Raw genomic sequence first — 13,609 nt, 5'->3', positions numbered from 1 at the left:
CAAACATCTTCGGTAGTCAACACTCCAAATATGCATACTCTCTAAAAACAATTATAACTATGGGGTGAGCTAAGTAGTTTGGTAAGAAAAATGTAATCATATCAATGCAATAAAAACATGCCTGATTGAAATGATGTCATGATTATGCCTTTACCTATAAGACAATTCAACTAGGAAAAAAATTTCCTTCGACGCTCAATGAAGGGAGGGACGGTCAAGATATGACCCCCCTCTCTCCTCTTATATCACCCTATTGTACATTGTCGATGGACCACAGTGAACTGATATCCGTTCACTGTGGCCTCAAGAAAACTCAGTCCATTCATCTATGCTATAATATCTCTCTTTGATCCATTATAGGAAACATGACTGGTAAAACTTAGCTTTGATATTTTGTACCTCTATTGTCTGACTTGGGTTATCTGTGTAAATGGTACTCCTCTCTCTTTCTTTTATATATATATATATATATATATATTTTCTTTGCTGAACTTTCTTGATTTGTGAATCCCACCGTCTAGTCACTTGACGCTGGGAGGATTAATTCCCACCTGTTCTAGTCACTAAGAGCTCAAACTGCCTGGGAAAATCTACCTCATTGTCACGACCCAAACCCGGGATAAGGGTATGGTCACGCTGTTGCGATTGGTGATCAAAAAGATCAAAATTCAAACCAAGCATCCATGCATAGTTCAAAACATTACATAGAGTTCTATTACATATCAGAGTTAACAAGATCAAACCCTAGTGGCCAAAATATTTACAATCCATACTCCCAAGTCCTCATTCATACTTGATCAATATTTACATTACGCTCTCTTAACCATTAAGAATCAACGAAAAGCAAAATAATAAAATATTTCTTCTTTGTTCACCATCAACTTGCAGGCTCCTTACCAGCCCTATGGCCTTGACCATTACCTGTGGAAAAAGATGTATAATAATGGGGTGAGCTCGACAACCCAGTGAGTAAAACCCCACTTAAATAATTCCACACCGGACATACACATATACTTAAGAAACAATCCAATCAATCATCGTCATTTATTGTGTTTGCAAAATAACAAACATAAAAGTGTCTATTCTATACATTTTCCTTTGCCCCTAGGCATAATTGGTCCTCACCACAAGGTCTCGACTCTAGTCTCACTAAACAAATATCTTGGCATCAGGTGCCTCACCATGTTGTCTCTTGACTAGGTCTCGCCAAGTGTCTCTTGCACCTATGTCCTCAACGTGCGGTCTCTTGACCTCGGTCTCACCAATTATGTCTCTTGACTAAGTCTCACCAAAACATGTCTCTTGGTAATTCTCATGACCATAATATGACTCAAAGCATTTTCAATATAAGCACATGCTCATCATTACAATATGCAACCCAATCTCATCATTGAATTACACTATAATTGCATCAACATCCTCAACATCATCATATGCACATAGAAAATGTATCACACCAATCATAAGCTATATACATATACGGGGAAACCATCTAAGAAGGGAATCACTCACCTTGATTCTTCAACTATAATGTTAGCACAACAAACTCGTAACACTCTACCGTTCCCTAGTAACCAACAAGACAAATTCTCAATAACATATTTTAGATTGACATACCTCACTGTTTCAGTAAGGTTCGTATTTAAGGATATTTTTGTCCTTAAAAAAATATTTTTAGAGAATAATTTCTTTTGAACATATGTAGATCATCTAGTCGTGAATCCAACACCTCTAGAATCACCTCAATTTGAGTTCGGATGAAAAACTTATGATAATTTTCGTACAGTTTTTTTTTTGTAATTTTTCATACAGCTACCCAGAAATTTAATTCTACTCTCGGGCAAAATTCATGTTCTCGCTTCAAGTAAAATTTAAGGTCATTTTGAAGTATAGTTAGACATAACCTATTTCTATCAAAGTTAAAACTCTGTGATTCTAATTTTTAAAACACTTGGAATCAACTAAATTCAAATTGATATGAAGTAGTTATGATTTTTTTATTAAACAAAGGTCTGTAGGCCAGAACAGTTCAACTAATTTCGGGCAGAATTTATGTTTTCACTTCAAATGATATTTAAGGTCATATTGAAGCATAATTAAACAGGATCTATTTCTATAAAAGTTGAATATCTGTGATTCTACTTTCTAAAAAACTTAGAATCAATCAATTTCGAGTTTATATGAAAAAGTTATGTTATTTTTACTGAACAAAGGGCTATCTGTCAAAACAATAAATCCAAATCTGAAATGGATTTTAGGATCCAAAATTCCCAAATTTTAGCTCAAATCTTTGAGCCCATTCACATCCATTCCATAACCAACATGAATACTTCATCTTAGATTCATCTCACACTCAAATTTCATAAGTATTTCTTGAATAAGAATATGTAAGTCAGTACACTAACCTGAATGGATTAGAGCCTAAACTAATCAAGATCTCCCAACTCTTAGAAATTTTCTAGAAATGAGCTCTATTTTCTCTCCAATCTCCTTCTCCCTCTTTAGATTCAAGTTTGAGTTGCTATAGAGCCTCATTCTCCTCCTTGATCTTCTTCTTCCTCTCTTTTCCTCTCCACTTCTTGAGCTCCTTCTCTTCAACATCTTCCATTTTTTTCTTTTTTTCTCTTTCTCTTGACTTAGTAGAAATAGATTATGAGAAAGAAACTCCGGTTTATCCTTCTCTCAATTTATTATTTGTCAAATTTAAGGACTTTTGAATTGTCTAAATTACCCCTTGACCCATCACTTGCATGGCTTTCAAGCAATGACACCTATATTTTAATGATCCCCTTTATAATTTGTGTTAATTTATTCTAACCCCCTATCCGTGAAGTATTGCAATTCACTCCACTTAAGTGAAAAGGCAATACTACCATTCTCCACTCCAATTTAGCCAATAGGCTTTAATGCATGCAATATTTCTTTCACTATTCAAGCAATCCTTAAATAGTGATTTTCATGTAAATTGACCATTTTGGCCCTGGTTTAAAAATTTTAAAATGTGAGAAAAGCTCACTCAAAGTATATAGGGAGTTTTGAACTCGAGACTTCCCTCTTATGAAGTCACTAAATCACCATTGGACTACTAGCCCCTTGGAAGGATTGATCCCAAAGTTAGAAGTATTTACTAGTAACAACTCAATTTTACCTTTGTTGTTCAAGCCTCTCAAGTCTCGCAATAACATTGAGAGAGAAGTTTTTGATGTCATTCCTACAAGGTACAACACAAAATTTATTTTACTAACAAATCTTGGGACGAGGTATTACACCCCTCCCTGTCCAGTCATCGAATTGCTGGAGAGGATTCCTTTCTCATTCTTTTATTTAATATTTTCTTTCTTTTCTTTAACCTTCTTGCTTTATATTATCATAGTGACTTAATCTTGTATCTATCATGCCTCACGCTTATCATAAATTAGGAAAATAAACATATCAATGTATTTAAAATAAAAAACAGATCTTGGAGGCAATGATAAACATACATTACTAGCAAAACATGCAAATGAATGATACGTGGCTAATATGATAGTATTTCCCTCACCTGTGAGTCTCAAGTCTCAACTGTTCTTCCACAAATTCCAACGCTTCCAAACCACTTGGACTTCAAGTTCCTGCATAAATACATGCCAATAAATCCCTTTTTCTAGTGATCTTAAGTTATTAGGAAAGATTCCAGCAAATCCCCTTGAACGACCTCAATCCAACATACTTGGTCCCCTACAGTCCTTGCCAACCATCACCCACATAGTAATAATCAACACATTTCAACATACAATAATTTTCTGAAACAGTAATTTAATATGTTTATCAAATGGTATTACTCCACCAAAAAGTAGGTATAGCTGGGGCTATCAATTTCACATTTACATTGTTACTGTTCTGCCCTGCAAATAGACCAGATCCGAGTTTACAAATCATAAACAAATCAAACAATTTCATATCAGCCCCAAACTTTTTAAGATTAACATAAACATAATAAGGATCATGCCTTGAAATTCAATTTCTATGTCGGATTTCCGACGTCGTATATTTTAGCTTCAGATTTTATCCCTAACAGCACAGTAGAATTTTTTTTGGCATTAATAGACCAACCAAACGATCTTGGATGCAGCTACTAAATGACAAATCATCCATACATATGTTATACACATAAACTCCTTTCCCACTATGAGATATACTTATTTTCCCATTGGTGGACAGATTCTTCCCAAAACACAATTACATAATCAAAAAAGGGATAATTTCTTGTACCACCCCTAAAAATATTCATAACTACCTGTAACCTAATAAAGAAAACATTATGTAACCCAATAAAGAAAGCAGTGAACTCCATGATATTGGTTCCAACTCCTTCATATGATGCAAAATGATGCAAGGGAGATCCACCATCTTCATGCGGATTGATAGGAAGCACCCATCTACCATCATCAATAAAACCAGAGACTTTAGCATGCAACACAGTACTATACTACTACCGGATTGATAGGAACAAATACTGTGATGGGAACAACATACAACCATTGATCATGCCAAAAACTAATTTTGGAACCAACAATGACAATCCATCTTTCCGAATCTTTTTTTTTTGCTAAAGGATAATATTATTAAGGGCAAAAGCCAGAGAAAAAAGGAAACCAAATACAAAGCAGGTCACAAATTCCCACCTTCAGCATTGCCATTAGCAGGAATAAGGACCGCCCACTACATAAAAAGATACGAAGGCCTAGAAGATTCATCTCTCACCATCATATCAGAGACATGGGATGGGAAAGCCTCGTTGAACGAAGAGCATCTTGATTTGCAGCTTTCTTGGCAAGGAAGTCTACCACTAAGTTCCTTCTCTGTAATTATGAGTTATTTTCCATGGAGTCCTTTCCAGGTACGGCCCCAGGTGAGCACATCTCTGCATAGCAAACCAAGGGAGCTTACCCTGTTGCACTACCATGACCAGCAATGTGGAGTCCGATTCTATCCAAATGGCTGGAATATCCAACTCTTTTGCTTTCATGAGACCCTACATTAGGCCTTCAAACTCTGCTTCATAAATTTCTTTAATACCCAGGTACACACTGCAAGACCAAAGACATCTGCCATTGTAGTCTCTCATGATCACACCAGCCCTTGTGTGACCAGGATTTCCAAGAGAGCTTCCATCAAAATTCATCTTAACCCACCCCATAGGCAGTTTGCACCAAAAGACTTCTAGGGGAGGTTTAATTCCAGCACTAATAATATTCAGCCCTAGCCTTCTGCAACTGAGAATGTCATTAACAGATTTTATAGAAGTTTTCACCTTAGGGATGCTTTCTCTAATGTCTTTCTTTATCATGTCTTGCACGTACCTTTGGTGCCTCTTCTTGTCTTCGAAGCAGCGCCCATTCCTCTCTCTCTATATTTGATCAGCACCAATGACAAAAGCAATGGACCAAACATCCTTAAGGTTTGATAACTTACTTTTCCTTTTCCACCATGAAGCAAGGCCAAGGAGAGAATCATGCTTCCTGTAGGGAATATCAAACCAACGACAAACGTTGGTCCAAATGGTCTCAACAAAAGAACATTGGACCAAAATATGATCCAAATCCTCACTCGAGAAATTACATAGCTCACATCTAGATGCCAGAGAAACACCTCTCGTCATTACCGCCTCATCAGTAGGGAGCCTTCCGTGCATAATTCTCCACCCAAAGATTGAAAGCCTCAGCTGCAAATGCTTACCCCAAATCAGCGCCTCCCAAGCAACAGATTCCTTAAAACGCCTAATTTTGTTCCAAGTTGATTTTGTAGAGAAAATCCCATCGGAGTTGGGACACCAAACACAGAGATCTTCGCAATCAAACTTGGGAAGAGGAATCTCCATTGCTTTATTCATAATATCTGTCATTATGGTCGATTGGTTATCCGGAAAGTTCCAGTCGAAATTCACAATGAATCTATTCACCTTGCCCTTGAAGACTTCAGCAGGGAAGGGCTCCACCAACGGTCACATAAAGTTAATTTTCCTTCCATTTTGTTTGGCTAAAGATTTAGAGATTTTATTAAAAAGAAGAAAAAAAGAAAGTACAAATCATTGGAAAAAAAAAATAGATTTAAAAACCCGCACCTTCGGCATGGCCATCAGCAGGGGAAGATAAATCTACTAATGCACTAATCAAAACCTTGGCCTTGAATCCGCATCATGAACAATCTCTGATCTGATATGAGCAGTAAAAGAGACATTTAAAATAGATTCTCCGGTCTTTGCTGCTTCTCTAGTTAGGAAATCAGCCACTATGTTTGCTTCTCGAAAACAGTGGGTAATCTTCCAACTAATAGAGACTAAGAAATCCTGACATGATATCCAGTCCTGATAAGCATACCAAGGAATGGATTGGGTTTGAACAGCCAAAACGACTGCCGCCAAGTCTAATTCTATCCAAAGAGCATTCACTTTCAAATATTTGGCAAGCATAATACCTTCAAGCAGAGCTCTGAATTCTGCAAAATAATTTGAATGAACTCCCAAATATTTTTTGAAAGATTTCATTTTCCTTCCATTCCCAATGATCCATCTTTCGTTTAAGAGCACAAAATCCCCAAATAGAAGAGGATCTATAGCCTTTTCGCAGCGACCCATCTTCTTTAATGAACTTGAATTGAACAGACTCATCTTCCTAAGTAGATGTGGCCATACTTGGCTTAACTGGCTAAACCACGCAGTGATGGTGTCTCTGATGGAGGATGCTTCTGCTGCTGCGCTGCTGGGCTACAGGAAAGATCCGGATGGGAGAGAGACAGGGCGACTCTGGCAAGGCCTCATCACTAATTTTCTCAAACCTGCCCCCAGGGTCGGTGAAAGTAATGCCATGATGGAGGCAAACAGTGCGGCGAGATCTGAAGGGAGGCCTGAGGTGATGCCGGAAGCGGCTAATGGAGGAGCGCCTATTGGTAGGAAGTCATTTGCTTCTGTGGTGGGTAGGGCTCTGCCTGATGTAGACTCATTGCCAGACCCAATCCACGCGGGATCGTGTACCAAGATAGTGATCCCCCAGGATGCATATGAAGAGCGTCTCTCCAAGTTTTGCTTTGCTCTGGTAGGAAGAGCAAACTTCAGACTGATTTCAATGAATGATATCAGACATGAGGCACAGAACTGGAACCTAAAAGGCAAATAAGAAGGGCGCCAATGGGTAGGGGATTCATATTATTTCAGTTTGAAATGGAAGAAGACATGTCTGCAATGTGGCGGAGAAACGCTCCAAAAGTTGGAGGTCAACTTATCCGGTTCTAGAGATGGAGTCCCGACTTCAATGCTCATGCAAAACATGCCATGACGAAGCTTGTATGGATCCGCTTCCCTGACCTACCTTTGGAATATTGGCATGAGCGCATCCTATTTTCTATGGAAAAGATGGTAGGGAGGCCAGTTGCTCTAGATAAAAGAACATAGAGTGCGGCGATGGGAAATTTTGCCTGAGTTTAGGTGGAAGTGGAGATTAATGGAAAAAGACTAGACGAAATCCAGGTGGAGTGACTGAAACTAGGTACTCAAGAAGTCTTCTGGTTTAAACAAGCCATAGTTATGAAGACGGGATCGCTCACTGCGGGTTTTGTAGGAAGGTTGGACACTATGTACAAAATTGTAGGGAGAAGAAGGTGAAGGAGGCAGCCAGAGTTGAGCAGGAGTTGAGAGAAGGCTTCCCTGAGGCAGTGATTCAAAACGACCATGGCGGCGCAGGAAGGGCAGAGGTGTTTTCCGACGTGGAGGAGAGAGGGCAGGCTACTGAGAGAGGTTCCTCAATTGGAAGGAGCAAATCCATCGTAGGCAATGGATCTCCTTCCAATTTGAGAAACACACCATCGGATAGCAATCCCAGCGTACCAAATGATGGGTTGCCACATGGCAATTTTGCAATTGTCATTCCATTCAATCAAGGGCTGATTGTGGAAGAAGAATCGGCTGGCATTATGGCGATAGAGAGGCAATCTGAATCCTGCATGGGGTCAGCCAATGACTCTGGATACGGGTTGGTCCCACATTCTAATGATGAGGATGGAGCGATGGGTGCTACCCAACACTTATTGGGAAATCTCAGCCCTGGGAGGCAAACTAATGTGGATGGAGTGCACGACAGTCCTGATGAATTGGTGCATGAGGATGATCCTATGCATGCTATTAGTGTTATTCCTACCACCCAAGTCAGTGGAGGAACTGTCTACATCCACCACAGTGATAATGGAAGAGAGATGAATGGCGCAAGAGAGGGGGCAGACCTTAGCCAATTTTTGAAAACAAAGAAGAAGGGAACCTCTAGCACTACGGCGCAGGCGCAGAGAAAGTCTACCCGCATCGTTCCTCTAAGAAAGTAATCCATGAATGTTCTATTATGGAATGTTGGAGGCATGAAGAAGGCTGTAGCTAAATTGGCCTTGGGTAATATTCTGAAGGATAACCACCCTGACATAGTGTGCACTGCGGAGCCTATGGTCGAGGTCAGTGCTTTCCATAAGCTTTTCTTTAACAGATTGGGATTTGATGTAGCTTTTATTCATAATAATAGATCAGATAAAGTGCCAAACTTATGGCTGATGTGGAAAAGAAGCTTTAGAAGGCCAGATATTGTGTCAGCATCTGACCAGCACATTACCATCTCAGTAGTATGGGAGCATAAAATTATTGTAATCTCTGTCGTTCACGCAAACTGCTTTCGAGCTAGAAGACGAGATCTCTGGGCTTCCTTGGCAGCCTCGGCCCCCGCCCCTAGCACTCCTTGGCTTGTCGCTGCGGACTTCAATGCCACCCTGGTGTCTCAAGAGAATAGAGGTCTTGGTGCCTTTAACATGGGGTCGGCAACATAGTTCGGTGCCATGGTGGACTCTTGAGATCTGATGGCCTTGCCTTCCCAGGGATGCAATTTCACTTGGACCAATAATAAGAGGAGAGATAATGTTTTGACTAGGCTGGATAGAAGTTTTTGTAATAATGCTTGGGTTGATTTCTTCCATGAGGGTGTACAGTAGCTGCTTTAGAGAATCGGCTCGAACCATGCTCCAATTTTTATTTCCTCAGTTTTGGGCTGGAAACCAAACAATTGCCCTTTCAGATTCCATAGACACTAGGAGGAACACAGGGATTTTTTGTAGGTGGTATCGGACTCTTGGAACTATTGGACGCCTAGCACCAATTTATATAGAGTGGCTGAAAAATTAAAAAGGCTCAAGACGGCTCTAAAGCTTTGGGCTAAAAAAGAATTTCCAAACTTTAATGTGGAGCTAGAGCAGGCAAAAAAGGAGACGGAGGTGATTCAAAAAAAAATTGAAGAAGAGGGCCTTGATGATCTTCTATTTGCTCAGGAAGCGGACGTAAAAACAAAATATTTAAAAGCTATGGAGAATCATAAGAAAATGTGGGCTGAGAAGTCAAGGATTCGATGGAAGAAGCTTGGTTATAGGTGTAAAAATTCTTTCATCTCTCTGCGAAGATGCGAAGAATTAAAAAAACTATTAAAAGCATAAAGAAAGAAGATGGAGTGATAATTTCTAAGCGACCAGAGCTGGAACATTATGTTGTGAATTATTATGATGCTTCCCTCAAAGAAGTGCCTGTAACCGTGCACCCCCAAATTCTTGATTGCATTCCCTACGAGTCAACGCACAGAGATAGAATTATTTTGGACAAGCTGCCTTAAGATACAGAAATCAAAGGAGCGGTATGGGCTCTTGATTCTGCTAGCTCCCCGGGTCCAGATGGTTTCTCTAGTGAGTTCTTCAAGCTCTGCTGGGACATTATTGCCTATGATCTTGGTAATGCAATACGTAGCTTCTTTAGCACTGGAATCATGCATCAAGGCATCAACAATAATTTTCTTTTGCTCATTCCCAAAGTCGAAGGGGCTGCCTCCTTGGACAAATTCTGTCCCTTGTGTATGGCTAATTTTATTTGTAAAATTATTACAAAAATTCTCGCTCTGAGGCTGTCCAACTTTCTCCCAAGACTCATTTTGGACAGCAAGGTGCTTTCCAAAAGGGGAAAATAATCCATACTATTTACCAGGCTTTTTCGCTACGAATCATTTGTATTAAGAAAAAGAAAAAAAAAATATAAGATAGAATACAAAGCTGAATGGAGCTAGGATATAACCCCAGACAGCCCAACAAATGACTAAAGCAGACCTCCTAAACCACCTTCGACATTGCCATTAGTAGAAAATAGAAGGACCAACCCCAGCACCCACAAAATCAACAAACTGGACAGAACAAAACAGCCTAACTCATCCTATATTTAGGATGACCAGAACCATCCATATCAATCTCCATCTTGACCAGAGCCGGCCATACCTGGCTTCGGAGCTAGCAAATATGATGTATGCCGCCACGAGAGGAGGAATGGGTGTTAAAATTGACATCAAGAAGGCCTTCAATACTCTTGATAGGAACTTCCTTTTCTTATTCATGAGAAATTTTGGATTCTCTGAAATCTGGATTGGGTGGATTCACCAGATGTTGGCTTCAACAAAAATCTCCATTCTATTGAATGGAGGTCTGGCAGGGTTCTCTAATGTCGGAAGAGTGCTGCATCAAGGAGACCCCTTATCTCCGATGCTTTTTATCTTGGCTGAAGAAGTCCTGTGTAGAGGTCTGAACATGCTGATCAGAGAGAAGAAGATCAAAGCCCTGAATGGCCCTCGTGGGACCCTAACCCCAGGGCATAAGCTTTTCGCAGATGACATCTTCATTTTCACCAATGCGTCAATCAGGTATGTCAAGAACCTCAAAGAATTCTTAACTATGTATAAAGAATCCTCAAGTCAAAGCACAAGCTTGGAGAAAAGCAAGATGTTTTTAGGAAACATCCCTGCTACCAAGAAACAGGCCATTGGAGTGGCTCTGGGCATTCCTATATGTCATCTGCAAACAAAGTACCTTGGAGTGGAAATTTTCAAAGGGAGGGTTAAGAAAAATTCGCTCCTGCCTGTGATGGACAATGTCAAAGCACGAACTACTTTCTATAGCAGGTAGAATTGAGCTGATTAGAGCAGTGGTGGAAGGTATGCCCATGACAGCTTCTCTGTGTATTGGTGGCCATTTGATCTGATCAAGACCTTGGAGAAGTGGATTCGCAATTTCATCTGGACAAGGGATGTTGACACGTCTAGAACAATCACAGTGAGTTGGGATCAATTTTGCAAACCAAAATCTGAGGGTGGGCTAGGCCTGCGAAGATTGAGAGAGGTCAATGAAGATATGTTGTCCAAGGCGGTTTGGAAGACAAAGCATGACGATGATCCAGCTTACAGATGTCTTCGTGCTCGCCTCGATCCATCTTTCCGAATCATTAACTAGATTCCAAACCTTTTTTACTCTTGGCCAAATAGAGGACGAAAAGGGATGATGTTTTGGAAAACCATTAGCCATAAGGAACCTCCCCCATATAAAAGAAGCAAACATAAAGTTATCATGCTTTATTGGCCAACAAAGCTAGGCAAGAAGACCAAGATTAACCTCTTTGAGCTTGTGGAAGCCCAATCCTCCTTTCTTTGGCTTGCAAACATTATTCCATTCACCATTACATATTGGATCTACAAGAGTTACCACTCCAAATAAAGTTTTTGATCCATCATTCCATAATGGAAATAAGTGAGGATAGCCACAGATATATTGAAAAATTATGAATTGAAATACTAATCATAACCGATTTCATCAGCTCCACCCTATTTTCCATTGAAAATAATTTGCCCTTCCAATCAGCAAGTTTAGCATTAATTATCAAGGAAATTGAAGATTTCACAACCTGTCAATCTATTAGAACAACAAAAGAAATCTTTTGGTTACATCCGATAGATTGATTTTTGAAATTAAACAATGATAGGTGCTTTATTTGAAACCCAAGCCTCTGGTTCTGGTGGGATATTCATAAATCAATTGGGTACCCTGTCAGTTTCTTTGCAAAGTATAATGTAATTTTTTTCTAATTTCAAGGTGGAGTTTATAGCCTTCTTTAATGGGATGTTACGCCTATATTTTGTAATGAGGACATAATCTAGGATGCTCGAATAAGACCCAAGTTTAGATATTCTTGACGCTCATTTCAAGGCTTTCTTTGGATTAGGTTTGTTTATCAACTAATGGACATGCCGGAGGTGGATGAACAACTCATTTTCGTTTGTCGTGTTTTCCTTATTTCGTATTTCATGGGGTCCAAGGGGCACCAGTTCTCCAGGTCATATTCTTTTTGCTGATGATATTTTCATCTTCTCCAATGCTTCTATGAGGTATGTTAGGAACTTAAAAAGTTTTCTACTCAAATGCCAAGAGTTCTCTGGGCAGGTAATCAGCTTAGACAAAAGCAAGCTTTTTTGGGGAATATTTCCCCTTCTAGAAATCAGAGGATCGTAGATACTTTGGGAATCCCCACCTGCACATTTCCAACAAGATACTTAGGTGTGGAGATTTTCAAAGGCAGAGTTAAAAAAGAGGCCTTGTTGCCGGTTATGGGCAAGATCAAGGGAAGATTGGCTAGGTGGAAAGGGAAGTTTCTATCCATGGCAGGCAAAGTTGAAATAGTTAAGGGGGTGCTTGGTTCAGTAAATCTTTGGGATGACATTCTTTAGAATGATAATTCTTAATTTTTGGAGTTGTTTGGTTCCACTAGGATGACCTTCATGAGTGAGCATCCTACTTCCCATGAATGACCATATTACAAAGGATGTGCTCCAAATCTGAGTTTACCTCAACACTTAAACTCAAATTTGAGCAACCTTTTTACCACCTAGTATAAAAGGAGAAAGCGGAAAGACGTTCTCTACAGAAGCCACATCTCAACCCGTGACCTCTCAAACTGCGACATACTCACCCCGCGACCTATCAAACCGCATCCTGCGACCTACGACCTGCGACCTATGACCTCTCAAACCGCGACACTCTCACCTAGAGTCCACCGTTGGCAACTGGTAAGCCCTCCATCTCTCTCTCTCTCTCTCTCGATTTCATGGAGTTGTAGGTTTAGGTTTTTAAAATCAAAAGCTCTCTATTTTGATTTCATGGAGTTGTAGGTTTAGATTTTAAAACCAGAAGCTCTTTCATGGAGTTGTAGGGTTAGGTTTTTAAACCAGAAGCTCTCTATTTTGATTTCATGGAGTTTATTTCGATTTCATGGAGTTGTAGGGCTAGGTTTTTAAAACCAGAACCTCTCTCTACGGCTTTCTATTGTGTTTTCATTGAGTTGTAAGGTTAGGTTCTTAAACCAAAACCTACGGCTCTCTCTTCTTTGGTGTTAATGAAGTGATGAAATTGGAAGGTAAAAGTATGAAGCAAATACTGGTTATTTATGCGGTGTGTAGCAGCAGGCCAAGGTTGTTCCTAAACCGAGGCCTCAGACATTAGACTCTTTGTTTGCAAACATGAAGGAACAGAGGATGAAGACATCATCTCATCAGATGAGAAGGGGTCGATTTCAGCAACACCAGCGGAAAAGGGATCGATTTAACAGTTATTCCAACTAACTAGACCTATGTTGATCATTGTGCAAGGAGATGTGAGATCAAATGGGTGTTAAAAACTGTACCCCAGCCAACCATGTGGTGCAAAGTAGTGGATTTATCTCTAGCACCCAAGTCTGTGATTATCAGCA

The 13,609-nt window shown here is 39.8% G+C and overlaps 1 long non-coding RNA gene across 2 annotated transcripts in view; it reads right to left on the bottom strand.

The window, feature by feature from the left end:
• Positions 1-667: 667 nt before the first annotated feature.
• LOC122063852 overlaps positions 668-13,609 on the bottom strand; it is a 16,080-nt gene continuing 3,138 nt past the window's right edge. The window contains exons 1-3 of one of the 2 annotated variants that reach the window (XR_006135492.1): positions 4,744-5,953; positions 3,542-3,611; positions 668-921 (exon numbers count right to left, since the gene is read on the bottom strand). This is a non-coding gene — a long non-coding RNA (uncharacterized LOC122063852). Of the gene's footprint in view, positions 922-3,541; positions 3,612-4,743; positions 5,954-13,609 lie in introns of those variants that run through there. The other variant, XR_006135493.1, reaches the window with a different exon arrangement.

Source organism: Macadamia integrifolia, unplaced genomic scaffold, assembly GCF_013358625.1.
Source record: "Macadamia integrifolia cultivar HAES 741 unplaced genomic scaffold, SCU_Mint_v3 scaffold1479, whole genome shotgun sequence".
In the NCBI taxonomy this organism is placed as follows: domain Eukaryota; kingdom Viridiplantae; phylum Streptophyta; class Magnoliopsida; order Proteales; family Proteaceae; genus Macadamia; species Macadamia integrifolia.
The sequence above is the reverse complement of the archived record's forward strand: the minus strand, read 5'-3'. Positions and strand labels throughout refer to the sequence as shown.